This window comes from Salvelinus sp. IW2-2015, linkage group LG1, assembly GCF_002910315.2.
Source record: "Salvelinus sp. IW2-2015 linkage group LG1, ASM291031v2, whole genome shotgun sequence".
NCBI lineage: Eukaryota > Metazoa > Chordata > Actinopteri > Salmoniformes > Salmonidae > Salvelinus > Salvelinus sp. IW2-2015.
Genome location: NC_036838.1, coordinates 9778960 through 9801466, shown reverse-complemented (window position 1 = coordinate 9801466; position 22507 = coordinate 9778960). Strand labels below are relative to the sequence as shown.

At 41.7% G+C, this 22507-nt stretch overlaps 1 pseudogene; it reads right to left on the bottom strand.

Annotated features, from left to right (window-relative positions):
* The window catches only part of LOC111960739 (sodium/calcium exchanger 1-like), a 48428-nt pseudogene extending 28417 nt beyond the window's left edge, over positions 1-20011 (bottom strand).
* Between the last annotated feature and the right edge of the window lie 2496 nt (positions 20012-22507).

Genomic DNA, 22507 nt, shown 5'->3' with positions numbered 1-22507 from the left:
GGAAAGTCTACACATTATAGTTATCAGATTCACATGGAATTGTTGTGCAATTCAAATGTTTGAATATAAAATTATTGGTGAAAAATATTAAATGTAATTTTAGCTTCCAAATGAGAGATTTGGGTTTTCATAAGGTTAGGGCTCTGCTCAATTAGTGGCCCGCCCCTGTGAAGAGACATGGGTTATAAAACTACGAAAACACACCCTTCTCCCTCCACTATATAAGCCCTTGACTAAAATGTAACCTTCTGTTCCGGATACATTAGGATGACGATCCGATGTCAGAAGGGTTCAGATAATAACTACAGAACGAAGCCAACCTCAGRGTGAGCTTTGGTTGCGAATGGCATGAACTTTGAACTCTTATTCACTACAGAAGTGATACCTCCTAGCCGTTGAGTTAGCAACAGCAGCTGCAAACGTGGGCTAGGAAAGAACAGACAGAGTATCCCGTCTACCACACAACYACGTTACTACAACGCATCCAATTTACCACCAGAGACATTCTTCAAAGGACAAAGGACTGTTGGGCAACACGGCCTTCCATCTACCACCAACCTACCGAAGCGCAGCTCAGAGTAAATATTTATTGCATTTTCCTTTTCCAAATGGGCGGTAATTTAGAATGCATAAGATTCTGTATTTACGATAGAGTAGTTGCCTACGGCCCGATAGAGACATCGCTTCTCCCTTTCCAGCCCCCTTTCCTTTGGGTAACCAGCTGTCATATCTGTTACATCCGCAAGGGACGATTTCCTTAATGACGTAATTTGTAATCAAGGTATGATTCATTCTGTGTCATTAGTTAGGTATATAGTAAATAAATAATTAAACCCAATTTTGTATTGCTGATTCAACTTGTTAGCCAGTGTTCGTGAAGATAACCAAGAATTTACAACTTTCAGATGAAACTGAAATAAGGTGACAATTAATATTGACTGCTATTGATCTAAAATATTACTAGGTCTTTAAGAGTTTATTCGGAAGATAACTGCTCTATAAATATTATTTCGTAGTGCCCCGACTTTCTAGCTAATTACATTTACATGATTAGCTCAATCAGGTAATATTAATTACAGAGAACGGATTTTATAGAATAGCATGTCATTATCACTTAATCCGGCATAGCCAAAGACACGACACAACCCAACCCATGAACAGGTTGTGAATTAAAATCATTAACCATCTCTTAAGACAATGCCATCTTGGGATTCCCCTCATACACAAATCTCCCAACCTCAAAGGCCAAGATACAAGGGATCCATTCCCTTCCTATGACTGTTGAGTTGCTTGCATGCAAACACAAAACTTTCCTAAAGTACCAGACAGACATTTGCCGATGTTATTTCTGGCTCTGCTTTGCGTAGAACTCCTTGTCTTCAACTGTTTGTCTGTGGATAACAACATTTCTGATTGCCTAATCTTCCACTTTTAGTGTGCAAAGTTCAAAGACTCCTCTTTTCCTTGAGGGAAACAGAGTTATTATACTCTCAGCCACCATAAACTGGGTGCGTGTGGAAAACTATCCCCTATAGGTTGGCCGCTGGCTAAGAAGACGTCATAGAATCCGAATACAACATCTGTTACTGTTATGTTTTTCATGACGACATCAAGACTTTATGGTTAAGACTTCATGTTCAACCACATGAATACATTATTTTTCTGGTTGTTATAAAGACATTTACAAAACATCTTATTAGTATACAACCTGATCATCAAAGAATTCATAATGACATCATTGCAACCCTTGCAGTATTGCTCTCTGAGTTTGGTCTGGTTCTTAGAGGAAATAACTATTTTTTAATAGTTAAAGATCTGATGCTTTCGTACACATCCATGCATTTCAGACTTTAATGGATAGGACACACCGAGAGGTGACAGAGGAAAACCTCCAAAGAACCACATACACCAGACTAGGAACCCTGGTTTTACCTGGCTCTGCTTTCAGTGTATTTTGGGTCTTCCCAGGTTATCAGACCCTGTTGTGTAGAATTCTAACAGGGAAAGATTTAACACCAACCAGTAACAGGCATTACCCTCTAGTCTTCAGACCCAACCACACAAAAGGAGACTGAGAGCGAGCCTTGATAACACAGAGTCAGTCCCAATACACTTAAGCTTAGCCTTTTAATTCAAGCCCTCCAACTGGACTGGCGGTATCTGTGATTAACTAGAGGAGAATACTGTGCAAGGCCCGACTCAGCGACTCCACTCTATCAGTCAATGTAACGACTCCCCAATGTAAAAACTCTATTAACCAACTCCTTCGCGACCTACTCCATTATAACCTTCCAACCACATACAGTAGTACATCATACTTCCATGCAGAGAGTAGGCTACAGTCTGTCTCTCATTGGAGAGAGGAGCAGGCAGACCAATAAGGTACCTTCCCTGCCATGAATATAATTCGTTCTTCCCACCTCACATTCATTTTCTATTTCTGGCCCTGCTATGAATCAAATCAAATGTTATTGGTCACATACACGTGATTAGCAGATGTTATTGCGGCTATAGCGAAATGCTTGTGCTTCTAGCTCCGACAGTGCGGTAATATCTGACAAGTAATATCTAACAAAATTACACAACATATACCCAATACGCACAAATCTAAGTAGGAATGAATTAAGACTATGTACATATGGACGAGCGATGTCAGAGCGGAACGGACTAAGATGCAGTAGAATAGTATATAATACCGTATGTACATATGAGATGAGTAATGCAAGATATGTAAACATTATTAAGTGACAAAGATACCGTAGAATAGTATAGAATACAGTATATACATATGAGATGAGTAAGAGCCTTATGCCAGTGATCTTGTAAGAAGACAGCGCACGAAGTGGGGGAGGCTTATTAAATAATAATAATAATTTGGTGGGTGCTTATTTGTCCTATTTCACACATGTACACGTGTGTATTAATAAACATGTCTGATTTGGAAATGTTTTTTTACCTGTTAAAATGATGGTTAAAAAAAAAAAATGCATTTCCCAACTCCAGCTGAGTAACCCCTCCGAGAGTGGGGTCATGGCCAGGGTCTGCCATTATCAACGGTGACCCGCGAGCAATTAGGGTTAAGTGCCTTGCTCAAGGGCACATTGACAGATTTTTCAGCAGGTTGACATTCATTGTCATGAAACTTGCCCTGGAGGCAGATCTGAGCAACTTCTGCTAGATAGGCCAGCTGTAAAGTCAAAATTGGGTATATGGTCAAATGATAGTCAGTTTGCATTGCTATTTGCTGCTTCCCTCACAAAATATACAATGCAGCTCACTGAACGTGTTTCCTTATCCTTTATTCCTCACTGCTACGGTAAAGCATGGAAATTGTGATTTGAGTTCATGCGGTCTCAGAATTTAAATGGATTTACAAAGAGACGTGGGTCCCCCTATCTGCAGTGTACATCATGTTAAGTATCCCTCTTGGGGTGGGAAGAAGTACTATGGTATAACATCAGCAAAGCTACTAAAAAAAGTCGAAATAATCCTACAATTCGTCATTTGTCACTGTTTTTCCTACAGCTATTCATAACCTATAGACTGTACCCTTGTGAGCACACAAATGTAACTTGATAGAGAGGTAGCCGAGTGTTCCTAAGCGGCTGAGATGCAGAATGTAACAATGTTGTTTCTGACTATCGGGCATGCGTGTCCTATATTGAGTGTCTTTCCACTAAAATAAGTGTATTTTGCTAAGATATGCTATGTTTATTTCATGGCATCTTCATTGATGAGCTTACGTGAGTAGCAGCCAGGGTCGTCAGTGTGATCGGTTTTTGCACCAAGTACGCAATAGGATACAACGCTAGGAGAATCCGTCAGCACAGATGAGACGGGCATAATGAGTGATCAAACTGTGGATATCTCTTCATCTCCCCCCTCGCCCTTTGTAAGTAACATGCCTGCCAATATCTGCCCCCAGTCTCTGTTTCTCGGCCAATTAGAGGCCTGACAAACATTGCTTCAGCCATGTAGAAAGCCTGACAAACATTTCAGGCAGCAGGGGGCCTCCTTCACCTGCAGAAAAAAAAAGACACAAATATGTCCATCACCCCTGAAGCGCTTAGCTCCCCAAAAATTGGGACATATGCACTGCAATGACCAACCCCCTCAAAAACATCCAAAGGCTGCAAGGGAAAATGTGAGGCGTATATAGACAGAGGTTGAGTCAGTGGAGTTGGCGAGTTTTTTGTGTGTCCTCCTCCCTCTTCCTCCCAGGCCTGGGTTTGCATAGTATTTGATATCGTTCAAATACTTTAAGCGTTTGCTTGAGCCTGCACCAGGCAAGCACAATCAAGCACAGCTTGAAGTCATTTGAAAGATTTCAAACATGATTTGAACGCTTGGTCTTCTTGCTCCTCTATGGTCCAAAGTGCCATGGTCTCCTGCCTCTGTCTGTTGCTTGTCTGATGAAGCGGTGGTGACAGCCCCGCTGTCGTGCAGCCCAAGGCAACACATCACTCCCTCAGCCATGTGATCCACAGGCCAGAGCCGCCTCTGGGCCGCACGGGAAGCTATGCTAGCCCTGGATCATGACAGTGGTCTACTGAGCTTATAAGGATAGAGGAGCACGAGGTCTGTCCTCATGCGAGAGCAGGCCAGAGACGAGAGGGCAGAATTAGCATAGGCAAAAAAAACGATTTAATTAGTTGTTTAAAATAGTACCTCCTCCTAATGCCCAAAGTAATCCCCTGTCAAGTTGCATGCTTGTCAATGTGTGTAGTCAAAGCAAAGCCATTAATTTCACTACATGTAGGCAGCGAAGTTAATAATATCTACATTACCAGAGGGCCGGTCTTGTCAAAATAAAAAAAGGCATGGTTGAACCATCATTCTCTACGGTTGAGTGCAGCAGATATGATCTTGTCTGATAAGGACAGTCGGACACAAGGGACACATTCTGGCTATAATAAATTGTGATGTAAAATTATGTCGTGTTTACTCAGTAGAGTTTAAGTACAGCGGACCAAAACCACATTTTTGGAGAAAAGATCCAGTCGAAATTTGACTGAAATGGGTACTTTGTAGAACATTGTTAGTTTGATATTTCAACTGAAAGGTCCTTGGCGGAGTACCTGGTGCTAATTCTTAAAAACCTATACAGGCTCAGTCAGGAGCGAAGCCCTTATTACACATTCATGTCCACCAATATCATCACAACAACTAACACTTGTTCCTACCAGCAAAACAAAAGAACATGGTCCCGACCGTGTAGTTTCTCGTAACGATATAACTAGATCGTCTTTGACTATTCAACCACCCTTATCTGGATACGGGACACAGCAGGGTTGAGTGTAACCAGGTCTCTTGCTCCAGTGACAAATGGAATTACCAATGATATGTGCAGAAACATAAATAAATGTTTACATAGCAATGGACATTGCATGTATCTTAAAATAGGTTTGGAAATAACTTGCAACTGCATCCTCTCAAATGGGTCAATGTCAACGCTAATACATTTTCCAAATGAAAACTTAAGAACTGACTCCCCGACAGAGACTGCTGCCTTGTCTATATATGGTGCTGCTTCTCTATGCAAAGCTTGCTGAGCCGATTTACATTGCTCACTTCAAAGCGATCTGTTTGCCTCGGTATAAATGTGTGGATGTCTTAAAACTTAAAAGAAGCACAGAGTCTTTTCCATTTCAACACGTTGGTGCTATCCTCAAACTGGCAATGTTAATCCTCTATGGAATACATTTGTTGTCATTATATCCCCCACCCCACAATCCATGGAAAATGTCTGGCCCAACTGCTATTTCAGGTATGTACTGTGTACCTGACCATTGCAGTATGTCATTCACGGGAGTTCCAGTTTGAAGAGGGGAGTGATGAAAGTGTTGCTGGAGTTCCCATTGAAAAAGGCAAAAAGCCCTTACTCACATTAAATTCTGGTGGTTTTCTATAAATGATGAACACACTGATACGAAAAATCTGTATCGATAGCAGCTGCATTTTTGTTCAATATGATATTGATGAAAAACATTTCAATATTACAACTGCTTAGCTGACATGTCATGTCTTCATGAATGAGGAGTTTGTTTTGAGTTGAAATAAACAGGATAGACTGCGGACCAATTCAAGATCCAAGTGATTTGAACTAGTATGTAAACTACACGTGGAGTGAACATGTAGGAGTCCCACAGTCTCGTGTTCATAACTCCTTTCTCTACTCGTATCTCTCTGGAACGTACTAATGTACTCAAAAAAAGTTCCGTCGTTTTTGGGAGATCTTCATAAATAGTAACCGTTTGCCGATAACTGTTTAGAGTCCATTATATCTTTTGATACACCTGTTACATTGATATTATTTCTCTTTATCAGGAAGGTATTCCCAGTGTTTTTACATGATCAGCCAAAGAATAGCTGCTGCCTCCGGGCTCCAACACATTCCATACCTAATCCATTCACGCAAACATGCTTAACGCGTCATTACCGTTAGCATCACAAGGATCATTTCTTGATGTGCTTTCTCTCTTTTGTCCAGCACCGGTGAGTTATCAAGTCCCGTCTTCAGTGAGATACACCGCGGTATTCGGTACGCTTGAATACTCTCAATTGTACAGTATGTTCTATGCTGAAGCACTGCAAGTCATAAAAGATCCAAGGGGTGTTGAGCGAAAGTGGATGAGAAATTGCGGAAAAACCCCCTTTAACTTAAATGAAATCATTCAAGCCAGTTCTGCAATACTACAGTCCACAGTATCTCTACATATGGTATGCAAAACAGTAATTGGTAGATTTGTAGACAGGGGCTAGTCAGGCAGTCAATTGAATGCTCACATGAATGATTAAAACAACAAGGGCAGTGAGGGCAAAGCTGAGAGAAAAAAGAACACAAGACAGTGAAGCAGAAAGTAGTACAGTGGAAAGATAGATAGGAACTTAGGACAGCATTCCTTCTTGAACCCCAGAGACACTTACATCCCCTGAGGAAATGTAATCTAAGATAATAGATTAAAACAATAATTGGAATGGAATGTACATTGAAATGAATGGAATCTAATGACGAGGTCAACGGGCCTTACAAAGTACAACTCAATGTGCAAAAACTGGTTGAATCAACGTTGTTTCCACGTCATAAACAAAAAAATGACATTGAATCAATGTGGAAAACTGATTAGATTTGCAAAAAGTATAGGAACGTATAGGAATTTCATATTTTTTTCACCCAACTTTTAACCCAAATCCAATGACATGATGACATTTCTGTTGATTTCACATTGAATTCACATTAGTTGACAACTAAACAAAGTGTAAAAAATATATATACGCTGAACTGACGTCTATGCTTAGTGCTAGGCGACAACAATAAGCTATTTTCTTTTTGAGACAGAAAGTCACTTCTGTGGGACATAGAAACAGGGACATTGACTTAACTAAGAAATAACAGGTCATAACTTCAATGTGCTGTGGGCCACACCTCATTTACATGACAACAATATAAACATGACAATGTTAAAAGCAAGTGTGTAACTTACAAAATCTCATCGTTCTGGAATTCCAGCGCTCCGTGCGTATCTTCAAAGTCTTTTCCCCCTCCTTTTGCTGTACCCTCCATGGTCTTGTAGGGTACGACCACTAGTCCCCGCGCTCCTGAGGTACGAAGAACCTTTACTTCCATCATGCCGATACTCTCGCTTACGGTCATTACCGGTTCTTCAAAAGTAAAGATCCCGGCATGGTCATCGTCAAAGATAGTCACGGTGGCTGAGCAGGGTAGGCCAAGGCCCGCCAAAGTGTCCAAGTGATTAGCCCTTGGTTGTACGTAGCCAGTGCCCTCCGATATGACCTTCACGTTGCTAAGGTGGACCAGAAAATGCTCATCCTCCTCAAAGATGTCATCATCAATGATGTCTATCCGGATCTCCTTCTCAGTCTCACCGGGGTTGAACACCACAACGCCCTCAGTGAACTGGTAGTCCGATCCGGCATTGGCTGTGCCGTCTTCGGTACGGTATTCCACTGAAACAGTGTTAGTCAAGTCCCCACCAAGGCGTACTACATTCAAGGCCACTGTACCGCAGTTCTCCAAGCACTGGTATGTACCGGGGTCAAAAAAGACCTTTGACGAAAAGTCATCCTCAGAGACTTCGGAGCGGATCTCGTACGCACCAACAGCTTTCCTGGCTTGGTCTGCTGCATGCTTCTTCAGTACGTTCCCTGCTCCCGTCATGATCCTGGTAGCCTGGCATCGGTAGAAGGCGCGGCTCTTTTGCTGCTGTGTCAATACCTGGTAGTTGGCCAGTTCTATCAGCTGCTCTGTCTCCTTCTCTGGATGCTTCTGCTTCAGGTCCTTCAGGATCCGGACCATTTCCCTTCTGGCCTCCTCCTCATCCAGGTCCTTCTCATCGAAACCCATCGCTCCGTCCATGAAGCTCTCTGAGTTGAGCATTTTCCCGTCCATTTCAATGTCCATCTTTGAAGGTATTTGAGCCTCCCCTTCCGTCTCAATGATCACCCCTCTTCGTTTCCCTGCGCGGTAGCGTTTGTACATGTACTTATAGACAAGAAGTCTGCGATCCGCGACGTAAGCCATCCCAACACATAACGGGAAGAAGAACAGTGTGACAAGGCCCTCCCACACCTGTACGATGCCCGGAGAGATGACAGCCAAGATGAGATAAAGCCAGGTGTATGCGAATATACTCCAGGTGGCGGTAACAAAAAATACCCTCAAATGTTTGACTTTCCGGTGCTCTCCATCAGGAATGACAGAAACACAGAATCCAATGATAACGAACATGTTGAAGGCAGCACTACCAACGATGGTGTTCGGGCCCAGATCACCTGCGTTAAAGTTGTGACCGCACACCTCAACGACGGACAGTAGGATTTCCGGGGCTGAGGAACCCAGGGCCATAAGGGTCAGGTTGGACACCGTCTCATTCCATACATGCACAGTGGTTGTCACTTTTTCGCCATTTGGTTTCTTGATGGTGATCTCCCTCTCTTGTGATGTAATTACCTCGATGGACGCCATGAAGCGATCCGCAATGATAGAGACCCCCAGGAACATGTAAAACAAGGCCACAAAGTAAACTGTGGCTCTTGCCAGTTTATCACCAAAGGATGGGTTCTCTGGTAACCATATGGGCAGAATGACACCCACTTTGCATTCAGTATCCACTGAATCACACTTCCTATTAGTTTGGTTGCCAATGGAAGAGTTTGTTCCGAGGCTTGGGTTTGAATTCCCAGCTGTAACAAATGTAATTTCAGATGAAAAAACTGCCAACAACACTGTGAGTTGAAGAGTGCAGAAGCGGAAAGATGATGTACCAGTTTGTCTCATGATTCTGATGAGGTGTTATGCTCCAACTCTTCCTTTCACCTATGCAAAAAATAAAAGGCATTGATGAGAATAGAACTACCAAAAACTGTACAAATTTCAGAAATTACAAATGACTGAAAGAGAAATATCAATATTCCTAACTCCAGTGTTTCCCTAAGTTACAGTAGATATAAAGCAACATCCCTCAGAGCCGCCTCCAATGCACACATCACACATTTAATATTGAAGCTTTGTCAGATAGGAGGGCGCTTCAGGTGTCCTCTGGGCTACCAGGTTAGGAGGGTGGACCTGTCTAACCTGGTAGGGGAAACACTTCCTAAATCATTTCTAGAAAATAACACTGGTTTAACCAGACAACCACACAAGCGTACCACACACTTCTCTCTCTCTCTCTGATTGTGTGTGTGTCTGTCACAGATCACTGGAACTGTGTCATTACGCATACCTGGTCCCCATTCCCACTGATTGTAATTGTATAAATGTGCCCTTTGGTGCACCATTGTGCTGTTGATTATTGTTCCCATGTCTGTTGGTCGTGTGAGTACCTGTGCTGTGTTGTTTTGGCTTTCGTGCCGCTTGAATTGCGCAGATGATTACAGGTCTCGTCCCATTTAGAATCATTGTGTGCGTGTATGTTACGGGTCTCGTCCTGGTGTATTTCTTCGAGGTACTCCTCGCTTTTTTGTTTGGGTTTCAACCCTGTGTTTTGCATATGTGTTTGTTTGGTCTTTGTCCCCGTGCCTTTAGATGGCACGCTGTAATTTGGGTGAAGTAAAAACCCCTATTACGCATTCCTGCGCCTGTCTCCCGATCCCTTTATACCAATGTGACAGTGTCTTAGAGAGTGATCACTTGCATTGTATCATTTGAATAACTGGTTTAGATGGCAAAATGGCACCAATGATTACATTTCTCCATACAATCTTTACTACGTCCTCTAGACATACTGCCATGAAACTACAATACTTGAAAAATATGTTGCAATGAAATACACTTTGCAACTTCGATTTAATGCAAAACTGTCACCTACTTTGCTTTAGAACAAAAATGTGTGCATTTAGCCTACGAGATAGTTGGGGCTAGTTCCAGGCATAACCCACTGGGCACAAACGTCAGTTCATTACATTACACTACATTTTAGTAATTTAGCAGACGCTCTTATCCAGAGTGACTTACAGGAGAAATTAGGGTTAAGTGCCTTGCTCAAGGAGATAGACAGATTTTTCACCTAGTCAGCTCGGAGATTCAAACCAATTCAACGTCTAGTTTTTATTTACATTTTTTTTGTGTGTTACTCAGTTGGGGTCTCAACTTACTATTGAGAGTAAGAATAGTAGAATACACCAGGTGCAATTTCGAAATTTGGTGGTGCATCAGCAGTTTTTCTCTTATGTCAGTCACTGACAGTCACTCAATTAGCCATGTCAGCAAAATATTTTTAGATTGGCAGTTAGTCTAGCTAGTCATTTAAACTTTTAGTAATCATGCCGAATGCCGACCGGGCACACAGCGCACGTGTCCAGGGGCCCTGACCTCCACATTGATTTTGTCAGTCATTCTCCCTCAGATATCATATTAACATTGCAAATTCATTACAAAATGTGTAGAATTGCAGAGAACTGCTTTAAAAGTGCAACATTTTCTATACACCCCCATGACAAAATGTGAAGAATTGCAGGAAATGAACTTAAAAACAAATTGTCTCCACCATCAAGAGGGGGGTCACTAAAGTGTTTGCCCGAAGTGGCCCCCTAACCAAATCTTGCTTAGGGCCCCCAGAAGGCTAGAGCTGGTAGTCTTATCTTTCTTTACATAGGCTATTCTTTTTTGAGAGGCTAGACAACATTTGTCTTAATTACATGATTCTCATTTGCAACATGAAATCACAAAGATACAGTATCAGCTGTCAGCAATCTAGTCTGCAATCTACATCCATGCACATGGTAGGATTTAAAGTCAACTAGCCGATAAAGTAGCCTACAAAAATGCGTAACATTTCAAGTGACCGTAGTTTCCCAAACTGCTAGCCTACCGTTTTAATCCACGTAATGGGGAACGGAATTTATAAGATCCTGAGAAATTATTTGAGGCTGAAAAAGGAAACAGAAATCCTTGAGAAATCCTCAATATCCAACCCTTGATAAAACAATGACGTAAGTTGTGACATCGTCAATAAATCTTGAGTTGAGTTGCTGTATAGGTAAACCGTTCGTTCCAAAAAAATACAAATGTTCTGCCACAGATAGCCGACTAGAGACGATCATGGGCTCTCAGCGCACGCTTCCTCGGGACTGCTCTTTCTCACTCACTCTCTTGCTCTGTCCCCCCCTCTCTCATTTCTCATCCTGGTTTTAATGTCCATACTCTCATCTCTCAACTGATGCAACAACAAAAAAATTCTGACGCTGATGCAAAGCAATGGCAGGATTAATTTCCATATATTATTTCATTTGCTTTCTTGAGAAAAAATAATACATTTATTCTAACATCTTATTTTAGGAATAGTTTCATGCTATCTAACCAAAACTTGAACATGAATCATGTTTGAACAAATCAGTATCGTTTCTTCATGTCATGTATTTTAGAAGCATTTACTTGTGGAAACTACATTATTGGAACAATCATTTAAGTCATTTAGCAGACGCTCTTATCCAGAGCGACTTACAAATTGGAAAGTTCATACATATTCATCCTGGTCCCCCCGTGGGGAATGAACCCACAACCCTGGCGTTGCAAGCGCCATGCTCTACCAACTGAGCCACACGGGACAATATTAATATACAGGGGGTATTCGGGGTGAATGCAACCTAAGCCTAATGCAAACCTAGATATGCTCCATTTTGTTTAGCCATAATGCTATATACATATATATTTTTAATCCTTTATACAAAAAATATTTAACTCCAACTTCAATATTGTTATGATTGACAGGATTTAGGCCTAATGTTTTTTTGACCCATTTGTAAATGACAGGAGTCTGATCCCAAGCTATTTATTTCATTCAGTGTTAACAGAGAAGCTCAGATGCAACCTGGACTCAGAGGTAGATGTAACATAGTAAACGTAAAATACAATATGAAATGTTACATTTGGTGTGGTATGTATTAATTTGTAGATGTCCATCTATTTTGTATGATTTGTTACGCGTTACAATTCGTATGATATGGAACAAATTGCAATTCATACAGTATGTTAAGAATTTGCAATACGTTACAATTTTCCAATTTGTTGTGGCTAACGTTAGCTAGGTGGCTAACACTAACATTAGCTAGGCTAGGGGTTAGGGGTTAGGGGTTAACGTTAAGGTTAGGGTTAGGAGTTAGTAGGGATGTAACGATTAACCAATAAGCATCAAATATTTAAGATATGAGTGCATTGGTTTGCAGGACCCCAAACCGATCCAAATGTAGCATGCATCGGTCAGAAAATCAATTCAAACATTACAAATCACTGGTGAACTTTTTTGTTGTTATTACTTTCTTTCAACCTTCCAAAAATATGCGTCCTTTCCTTCAGTGTCGAACTAAGCATGTAATTATGTTGACAGTCATTGATCTACAAGTCATTTTGCATGCTGAACAACCCCAGGCAATATCAGTAGCCTACTATATTCAAACTGAGTGCTGTGCGCAGCTTCATGTGCTGACCAACTAGAGGTAGGCCTATTTCTGATCTGGCAAATCTGCGTGTCAACTTCAGCAATCAAATGTTTGTAAAATGGCTTGCACATTATTAGGCTTTATTAGTTGAGTGACAACCAATGTAATTTGGTAGGTTATTTTTTATCAAATGCACTGTGGAAATGGTGTTTTACCAGCCTAAGCTACAACTCTCATCTGGCTATAGGTAGGCTATATGCTGATCGGGGCTTACATTAGATTTTATTTCCATTGTTCGTTGTTCACCATCAACAATAGTTTTGGTAATTTTGCTTGAAACAATCGAAATAACCTCCAAACGAGCTTCAATGCCATACAACACTCCTTCCGTGGCATCCAACTGCTCTTAAACGCTAGTAAAACCAAATGCATGCTTTTCAACCGGTCGCTGCCTGCACCCGCACGCCCGACTAGCATCACCACCCTGGATGGTTCCGACCTAGAATATGTGGACATCTATAAGTACCTAGGTGTCTGGTTAGACTGCAAACTCTCCTTCCAGACTCATATCAAACATCTCCAATCCAAAATCAAATCGAGTCGGCTTTCTATTTCGCAACAAAGCCTCCTTCACTCACGCCGCCAAACTTACCCTAGTAAAACTGAATATCCTACCGATCCTCGACTTCGGCGATGTCATCTACAAAATAGCTTCCAATACTCTACTCAGCAAACTGGAAGCAGTTTATCACAGTGCGATCCGTTTTGTTACTAAAGCACCTTATACCACCCACCACTGCGACCTGTATGCTCTAGTCGGCTGGCCCTCGCTGCATGTTCGTCGTCAGACCCACTGGCTCCAGGTCATCTACAAGGCTATGCTAGGTAAAGCGCCGACCAGTTCACTGGTCACGATGGCAACACCCACCCGTAGTACGCGCTCCAGCAGGTGTATCTCACTGATCATCCCTAAAGCCAAAACCTCATTTGGCCGCCTTTCCTTCCAGTTCTCTGCTGCCTGCGACTGGAACGAATTGCAAAAATCTCTGAAGTTGGAGACTTTTATCTCCCTCAACAACTTTAAACATCTGCTATCTGAGCAGGTAACCGATCGCTGCAGCTGTACATAGTCCATCMGTATATAGCCCACCCAATTTACCTACCTCATCCCCATACTGTTTTKATTTATTTACTTTTCTGCTCTTTTGCACACCAGTATCTCTATTTGCACATGATCATCTGATGATTTATCACCCCAGTGTTAATCTGCTAAATTGTAATTATTCGCTCCTATGGCCTATTTATTGCCTACCTCCTCATGCCTTTTGCACACATTGTATATAGATTCTCTTTTTTTTTCTTTTTTTCCCCTACTATGTTATTGACTTGTTTATTGTTTACTCCATGTGTAACTCTGTGTTGGTGTCTGTTCACACTGCTATGCTTTATCTTGGCCAGGTCGCAGTTGCAAATGAGAACTTGTTCTCAACTAGCCTACCTGGTTAAATAAAGGTGAAATAAAATAAATACAAAATCAGTATATGTGATTATTTTTTAGATATACAGGGGAAATTTGCTAATTTCATAACAAAGACAGCAATCATTTTTGCTACAATCACTGCATGGTCGAAGCAGGAGGAGAAGAGATGGTCCTAGTCCTTCAAAACTTCCAAACGGTCTAAATCATTAAATTATGAGACGGGGGTGAAATCTAAAGTTCTGCTATATATTCATTGACTATTTCATTGCTAATTGTTTTTGATAAATATTGATACATTACTAGCTCTTAACACTTTGAATCTGCAAAAATGAGAAATGAATTAGTGGGTGACGGTGATTTCAGATCAAAAGCTAGCATTCCCCCTCCCCCATTACTGATAGTGGGGTAGTAGATGCCTAGTTTCCCTTGTGGCTCAGCTTAGGTGCCTACATACACACACACACACACACAGAGAATTCAGCTCAGAGAGGCCCAGCTCATGAACAGCAGATTTTAATTAAGAATGGAAAATTAATGTTATGCAACAAATATTAGTGCATCGGTTCGTATCGCATCGAACCGAATCGCAACGATTAGTTCCTCTAATCAAACGAAATCGCACTGAATCGTTTCAAAAAAAATGTTGCGTTTCTAGATACATATCGAATCGTCTTGAAAGGGAAAGATTCACACCCTAGGAGTTAGGTTAAAGTGTTAAAGTTAGGTTGGGGGAAGGGTTAGCTAACATTCTAAGTAGTTGCAATGTAGCAAAAAAATTGTAAGTATAAACTCAGCAAAAAAAGAAACGTCTTCTCACTGTCAACTCTGTTAATTTTAAGCAAACTTAACATGTGTAAATATTTGTATGAACATAACAAGATTCAACAACTGAGACATAAACTGAACAAGTTCCACAGACATGTGACTAACAGAAATTGAATAATGTACAAAGGGGGGGTCAAAATCAAAAGTAACAGTCAGTATCTGGTGTGGCCACCAGCTGCATTATGTACTGCGTGCATCTCCTCATGGACTGCACCAGATTTGCCAGTTCTTGCTGTGAGATGTTACCCCACTCTTCCACCAAGGCACCTGCAAGTTCCCGGACATTTCTGGGGAGAATGGCCCTAGCCCTCACCCTCCGTTCCAACAGGTCCCAGACGTGCTCAATGGGATTGAGATCCGGGCTCTTCGCTGGCCATGGCAGAACACTGACATTACTGTCTTGCAGGAAATAACGCACAGAACGAGCAGTATGGCTGATGGCATTGTCATGCTGGAGGGTCATGTCAGGATGAGCCTGCAGGAAGGGTACCACATGAGGGAGGAGGATGTCTTCCCTGTAACGCACAGTGTTGAGATTGCCTGCAATGACAACAAGCTCAGTCCAATGATGCATTGACACAACGCCCCAGATCATGACGGACTCTCCACCTCCAAATCGATCCCGCTCCAGAGTACAGGCCTCGGTGTAACGTTCATTTCTTCGATGATAAACGCGAATCCGACCGCAACTCGTCAGTAAATAGCTTTTTGTCAGTCCTGTCTGGTCCAGTGACGGTGGGTTTGTGTCCATAAGCGATGTTGTTGCCGGTGATGTCTGGTGAGTACTTGCCTTACAACAGGCCTACAAGCCCTCAGTCCAGCCTCTTTCAGCCTATTACGGACAGTCTGAGCACTGATGGAGGGATTGTGCATTCCTGGTGTAACTCCGGCAGTTGTTGTTGCCATCCTGTACCTGTCCCGCAGGTGTGATGTTCGGACGTACCGATCCTGTGCAGGTGTTGTTACACGTGGTCTGCCACAGGACGGACAGCTGATTGTCCTCGCAGTCTCCCTGTGGGCTGTCTTAGGCATCTCACACTACTGACATTGCAAATTATTGCCCTTGCCACATCTGCAGTCCTCATGCCTCTTTGCAGCATTCCTAAGGCATGTTCATGCAGATGAGCAGGGACCCTGGGCATCTTTCTTTTGATGTTTTTCAGAGTCAGTAGAAAGGCCTCTTCAGTGTTCTAAGGTTTCATAACTGTGACCTTAATTGCCTACCGTCTGTAAGCTGTTTGTGTCTTAACGACCATTTCACTGGTGCATGTTCATTAATTGTTTATGGTTCATTGAACAAGCATGGGAAATAGTGTATAAACCCTTTTCAATGAAGATCTGTGAAGTTATTTAGATTTTTACGAGTTATCTTTGAAAGACAGGGTTCTGAAAAAGGAACGTTTCTTTTTTTGCTGAGTTTAGTTATAAAGTTGATAATTATCAAAAATGCTGAAGTTGTCCGTGATGGGATTCAAACATGCAACGTTTGGGTTGCTAGACATTTGCATTATTCCTCTTATTAAACCGAATCACACCGAATAATTTCAAATTAAAATGTATCATTCCTGTATAGTATCGAAGCCCATGTATTTATCAAATTGTCTTGAAAGGGAAAGATGCATATCTCAAAGAGTTAGCTTAAGGGTTAGGGGAAGGGTTAGCTAACATGCTAAGTAGCTAAAAAGTAGCAAGTAGTTGCAAAGTTGCTAACTTTTGTGTTGCTAGATGTTCGCGGTATACACCTACCTATCCACCCTGACCAACCACCCTCTTTTCAGTTTTGCCTTAATTAACCTTCTGTGTTATGTAACCCTACCATATATAATATATGACACAAATTTGAGTGTCCCCGATTTTTGTTTACTATGTTACGTCTAGTCTGAGACCAGCCTGTCAGATAAGCTGAGGTCAACTATAACTCACTAAAGAAAAGAGTTTGCTGGTCCTGCATGTAACCTTGAGTCACTGCAATGCCATGTCAGGTCAAGTTACCCAACGCTGAGCTCTCTGACATCTTTTGTCTCCCCTTGTTAGCTCCCTCTATCTCCAGGCCTCCGGTAGAAGGCTAGCTTAGCAGCCGACAGATAAGAATAATATGTCAGAGGATGCTGCAATAGTCACTCTTTGAATTAGCCTATGCTGCTCCAAATGCACTACACACACCACACAGTGACTAGCCTATGCGGAGTTGCCAGAAAACGCTAACATTCGGTTTTCAGGGATACAGTATTTTCAACCTAACTTCCGTTTCCCCTGGAAAACGGAAGTGGGAACTCCAATCTCAGGCATCTTTCTATGCCTACTACATTAGGTTACACAGTGACTACCTTTCATTATTTTAAGCTTTGACTTTGAAATCAATTCACCTGAAGGGAGAGGCGAGAGCGGTTCCATCAAAGTTTCATCGAATGCGCGGTGCGTGTATTTGTTTCCTTTTGAAACAATGTAGATGCGTGTCCCTTGGCAGAGACACAGCATGCAGATGAACCTGACTCCATTCGGAGTCAGTGGAGTTTTAATGAAACTGGGAAGCTTTCTCCCCAAATGACTTCATCATAGCAAGAGAGGGAGAGTTGGGGTGAACTCACAGTTGAGTCAGTCATGTTTTTGCTCTTGGCTCACACAGACTGGACACACTTTACTTGAATGTCAGTTAGTCAGTTAGTCATTCATGTTTTTACTATCAGTTATCTTGGCTTACAGGGTTATTTTGACTTACATGCACTTGGCCAGACTTTGCTTGTACTCCCTCAGTCCTTAAACAGTCCTTTGCATCGTCGTACGACACATTGTAAGTGAAAGATGTTGTTAAAATATTTTTATTGAACACACAAGAATGGTGTATAGGTATTTTGTAGAAAAGACAAGTATAAAATTCTTATCTAAACATAAAAGAGCAGACAGAAACAAAAATACCCAGAGTTCTAAGTACAAAGTAAATAATACAAAATAAGACATACAGAACAAGGACAGGTAAACAGAAAGAGGGCAGATGTCACCCCCTCCCTATCCCCCATACCCCCCCATCCATCAAATCTGTCGTTCTGCCCCTGAACAAGGTAGTTAACCCACAGTTCCCCGGTAGGCCATCATTTTAAATAAGAATTTGCTCTTAACTGACTTGCCTAGTTAAATAAAGATTACATAAATTATCACGCCCTGACCTTAGAGATCCTTTTTATGTCTCTATTTTGGTTTGGTCAGGGTGTGAATTGGGGTGGGTATTCTATGTTCTATTATTTCTAAGTTTTGGCCGGGTAGGGTTCTCAATCAGGGACAGCTGTCTATCGTTGTCTCTGATTGAGAACCATACTTAGGTAGCCCTTTTTCCCACCTGTCTTTGTGGGAACTTGTCTTTGTTTATTGGCACTATAGCCTTTAGCTTCAAGGTTATTTTTGTAGTGTTTATTGTTTTGTTTGGTGTCATTTTTATTAATAAAAGGAAAATGTACGCTGCATCTTGGTCCACTTCCTTCAACAGCCGTGACACAGTATGTTGCCCTAGGAGTTGTCCAAGGTTGGTAGAACCTTGTTCAAAATGATTCACAGCTGTAATGGCTGCCAAAAGTTCTTCCACCAAAAGGGATGTGAAGACAAACGCAGTCAACGCATCTTAATAATAAATACGAAAAATCTAGAACATTTTCTAACATTTGTCTTTAATTTTGAACCTTTTGAGTAGGTTGTACAGATCGATATGAAAAAAATCTAATTGAAACCTTTCTTAGATTTAAATTTAAGGCGGCAAAATGTGAAGACTGTGCAAGGGGTGTGTACACTTTCAGCGGCTGTATATTCATGCTCTCCTAGTTTTTCGTCATATCCAGAGTATAGGCAGCACAATGATATATTCAGCCATTCTCATGCATTACATTACGATAGATAATGAAAAAACTGGGAGGACAATAGTGTAGCATCAGGGTATGTCTGTTAACTGCATGCCATTTTAATTATGTTAACTGGGGGACATTGCTGACATTAACTGTTGGTGGCAGTCAAAAGTTCAACCAAACCAAAGTGTGGATTGCAGTCCCTAATTGTCCATAATCTGCTTTCTGGGTAAAGGAGCAAATATATACATTTGTAATTTGGGAGAACTATCTCTTTAAATGTCATACAAATGTATGTCTTGCATTTATTTATTTATGTTTGTGTAATTATTCATATTATAACTTTACCACTCCTATCCAGTGCATGAGCTGCATTAGTTAATTAGCTCTGAATCAAGATTTATCTGACCCCCTTTGCCTGAAAGTCCAATTTCTCACTGAATGTAGAGGACTTTTGTTCAGGTGTTCAGGTGTCATCAATTGGATACAAAGGCTGAAAATCAATAACAGCCTCTGTTATGGTATGGTTTGCTAATGTAATATTTTAATCTCCCATGATCCATATTATAACGGAATTAAGAAAATTGTGCAAAAACGTAGAATTGAGGACACATGATGATTCCCCATCTGCTAGTCTACTGCACCATCTCTCTTTCCAAGGTGAAGGACTTTCATGGAAGTCCAACCACCCATGCACCTCACACACAGTCAAGAAACCAAAGCCAAACATCTCACCATGTTTAAGAAAAACTCCATTGGTGACAAATACATTTCAAATAAGATGAACAGGATGACCAGCCTAACAAGAACCTCTCTACTCACCTCTGTTAGTCCCAATGGAGCTGTGAAAAAGACGCACTGCCTAGCGGGAAGAACGGCGTGCGATAACCACTCTAAATTGAACAGAAACAGACATTGTTCTGCGGATGCCCGGTCCCAAGGAGTCTCTCTAAACATGGGCTGCATAGCTGGGCTGACTGCTGCTTATCGTCCTCCTCAGCAACAATCCATGGCCATACAAGGACTCTGCTGATGGAGCTTGTCACTCTGGGCTTCTGGAGTAGGCCGGCTATCTGGCAGCTCCTTGTCGCCACCGACACATGGGAGATAAAGGGTTTGGAGTGTTTGGATGGTGGGTACCTTTTAGGCAACSRRSKKCCCCCCCCCCCCCCCKCCAATGGAGGAATGTGGTGGATAAGTGGTTCCCTCCAGGGTGATTTTCAACTGTTTCCAGGCCCTTTGACCGTGGAGGTGGTATATGGAGATTGGATATCTCCAATAATGCAATAATACCCCTGAATCCAGGGGATGGGTGGATTAGAGGTGGATCCGTAGAGGAGAGGTGAAAAAAAGGGGATGTTCTTAGTGTTTCAGTTCTCCCCAATGTGTTTAACAAGGTTTCAATCTGTCGATATGTTTGGAAGCGTTGTAACTCACAAATGTGAACTATAGGGGTCCGTTGTCTCAATTCCTATCACTTGCAAGCTTTATTGAATGTCTCTCTGTGTGTGTGTGTGTGTGTTCAGCCCTTTTACACATTGGTTCACAGTGTGTGACAGACTACATGGATCACATCATTCTACTCTCTTGTGACACTGTACAGCACGTGAACATTAGTTTCAAAGTTATGACCACTTGCTGCCAAATACAGAGGCATTTCAAGAGCCATTTCAAAATGACTTATGTTTCTCCCTTTTCAAGTGTGAAGCCAACAAACTCCTTATCAAAACTGAGGTGAGGGCAAGGCAGGGATTATTTCAAGAAGATAGCACACCCAATTGATAGCTGTCTTTGTCATGCGCAAACAGATATCAACCATCTTCTACCAGTGTCTGGTGGAAGAGTAGAGATATCGAGAGGAAGGGTGGCAGGCTTAAAAGGGTTGAGGTTCGTTAAAGCTACTGTAAAACAGGAACTCATTCTCTCTGACAAAATGATTGACATATCTGCATATCTGAAACCGTAATCAACTAATCAGGGTAATCCGTTATTTTAGCCCTCATGCACTTTATTAGGAAGGCATGAATGTAAATTAATGAGGATGTTACATACCCTATATTCTGCTATGCTAAGTGTTATTAAACAATACGAAGCATATACAGTGGCAAGAAAAAGTATGTAAACCCTTTGGAATTACCTGGATTTCTGCATAAATTGGTCATCAAATTGGATCTGATCTTCATCTACGTCACAACAATAAACAAACAGTGTGCTTAAACTAATAACACACAAATTATAGTTTTTTTTCTTGTCTACATTGAATATATAATTTAAACATTCACAGTGTAGGTTGGAAAAAGTATGTGAACCCCAAGGCTAATGACTTCTCCAAAAGCTAATTGGAGTCAGGAGTCAGCTAACCTGGAGTCCAATCAACGAGACGAGAGTGGAGTTGTTGGTTAGAGCTGCCTTTCCCTATAAAAAACACTCAAAACATTGGAGTTTGCTATTCACAAGAAGCATTGTCTGATTTGAACCATGCCTCGAACAAAAGAGATCTCAGAAGACCTAAGATTAAGAATTGTTGATTTGCATCAATCTGGAAAGGGTTACAAAAGTATCTCTAATATCCTTGATGTCCATCAGTCCACGGTAAGACAAATTGTCTGAGGTTGAGAAAAAGGGTTGTCTATGAGGTTGAGAAAAATCCTAGAGTGTCAGCTAAAGACTTACAGAAATCTCTGGAACCTGCTAACATCTCTGTTGACGAGTCTACGATACGTAAAACACTAAACAAGAATGGTGTTCATGGGAGGACACCACGGAAGAAGCCACTGCTGTCCAAAAAACCCATTGCTGCACGTCCGAAGTTTGCAAAAGTGCACCTGGATGTTCCACAGCGCTTTTGGCAAAATATTCTGTGGACAGATGAAACTACAGTTGAGTTGTTTGGAAGGAACACACAACATCAAAATGTGGAGGAAAAGAGGCACAGCACACCAACATCAAAACCTTATCCCAGTTGTAAAGTATGGTGGCGGGAGCACCATGGTTTGGGGCTGTTTTGCTGCCTCAGGGCCTGGACAGCTTGCTATCATCGACGGAAAAATATAAAGACATTTTGCAGGAGAATGTTAGGCTATCTGTCCACCAATTGAAGCTCAACAGAAGTTGGGTGATGCAACAGTACAACGACCCAAAAAACAGAAGTAAATCAACAACAGAATGGCTTCAACAGAAGACAATACGCCTTCTGGAGTGGCCCAGTCAGAGTCCTGACCTCAACCCGATTGAGATGCTGGGGCATGACCTCGAGAGCATTTCACACCAGGCATCCCAAGAATATTGCTGAACTGAAACAGTTTTGTAAAGAGGAATGGTCCAAAATTCCTCCTGACTGTTGTGCAGGTCTGATCCACAACTACAGAAAACATTTGGTTGAGGTTATTGCTGCCAAAGTAGGGTCAACCAGTTATTACATCCAAGGGTTCACATACTTTTCCCACCCTGCGCTGTGAATGTTTACACGGTGTGT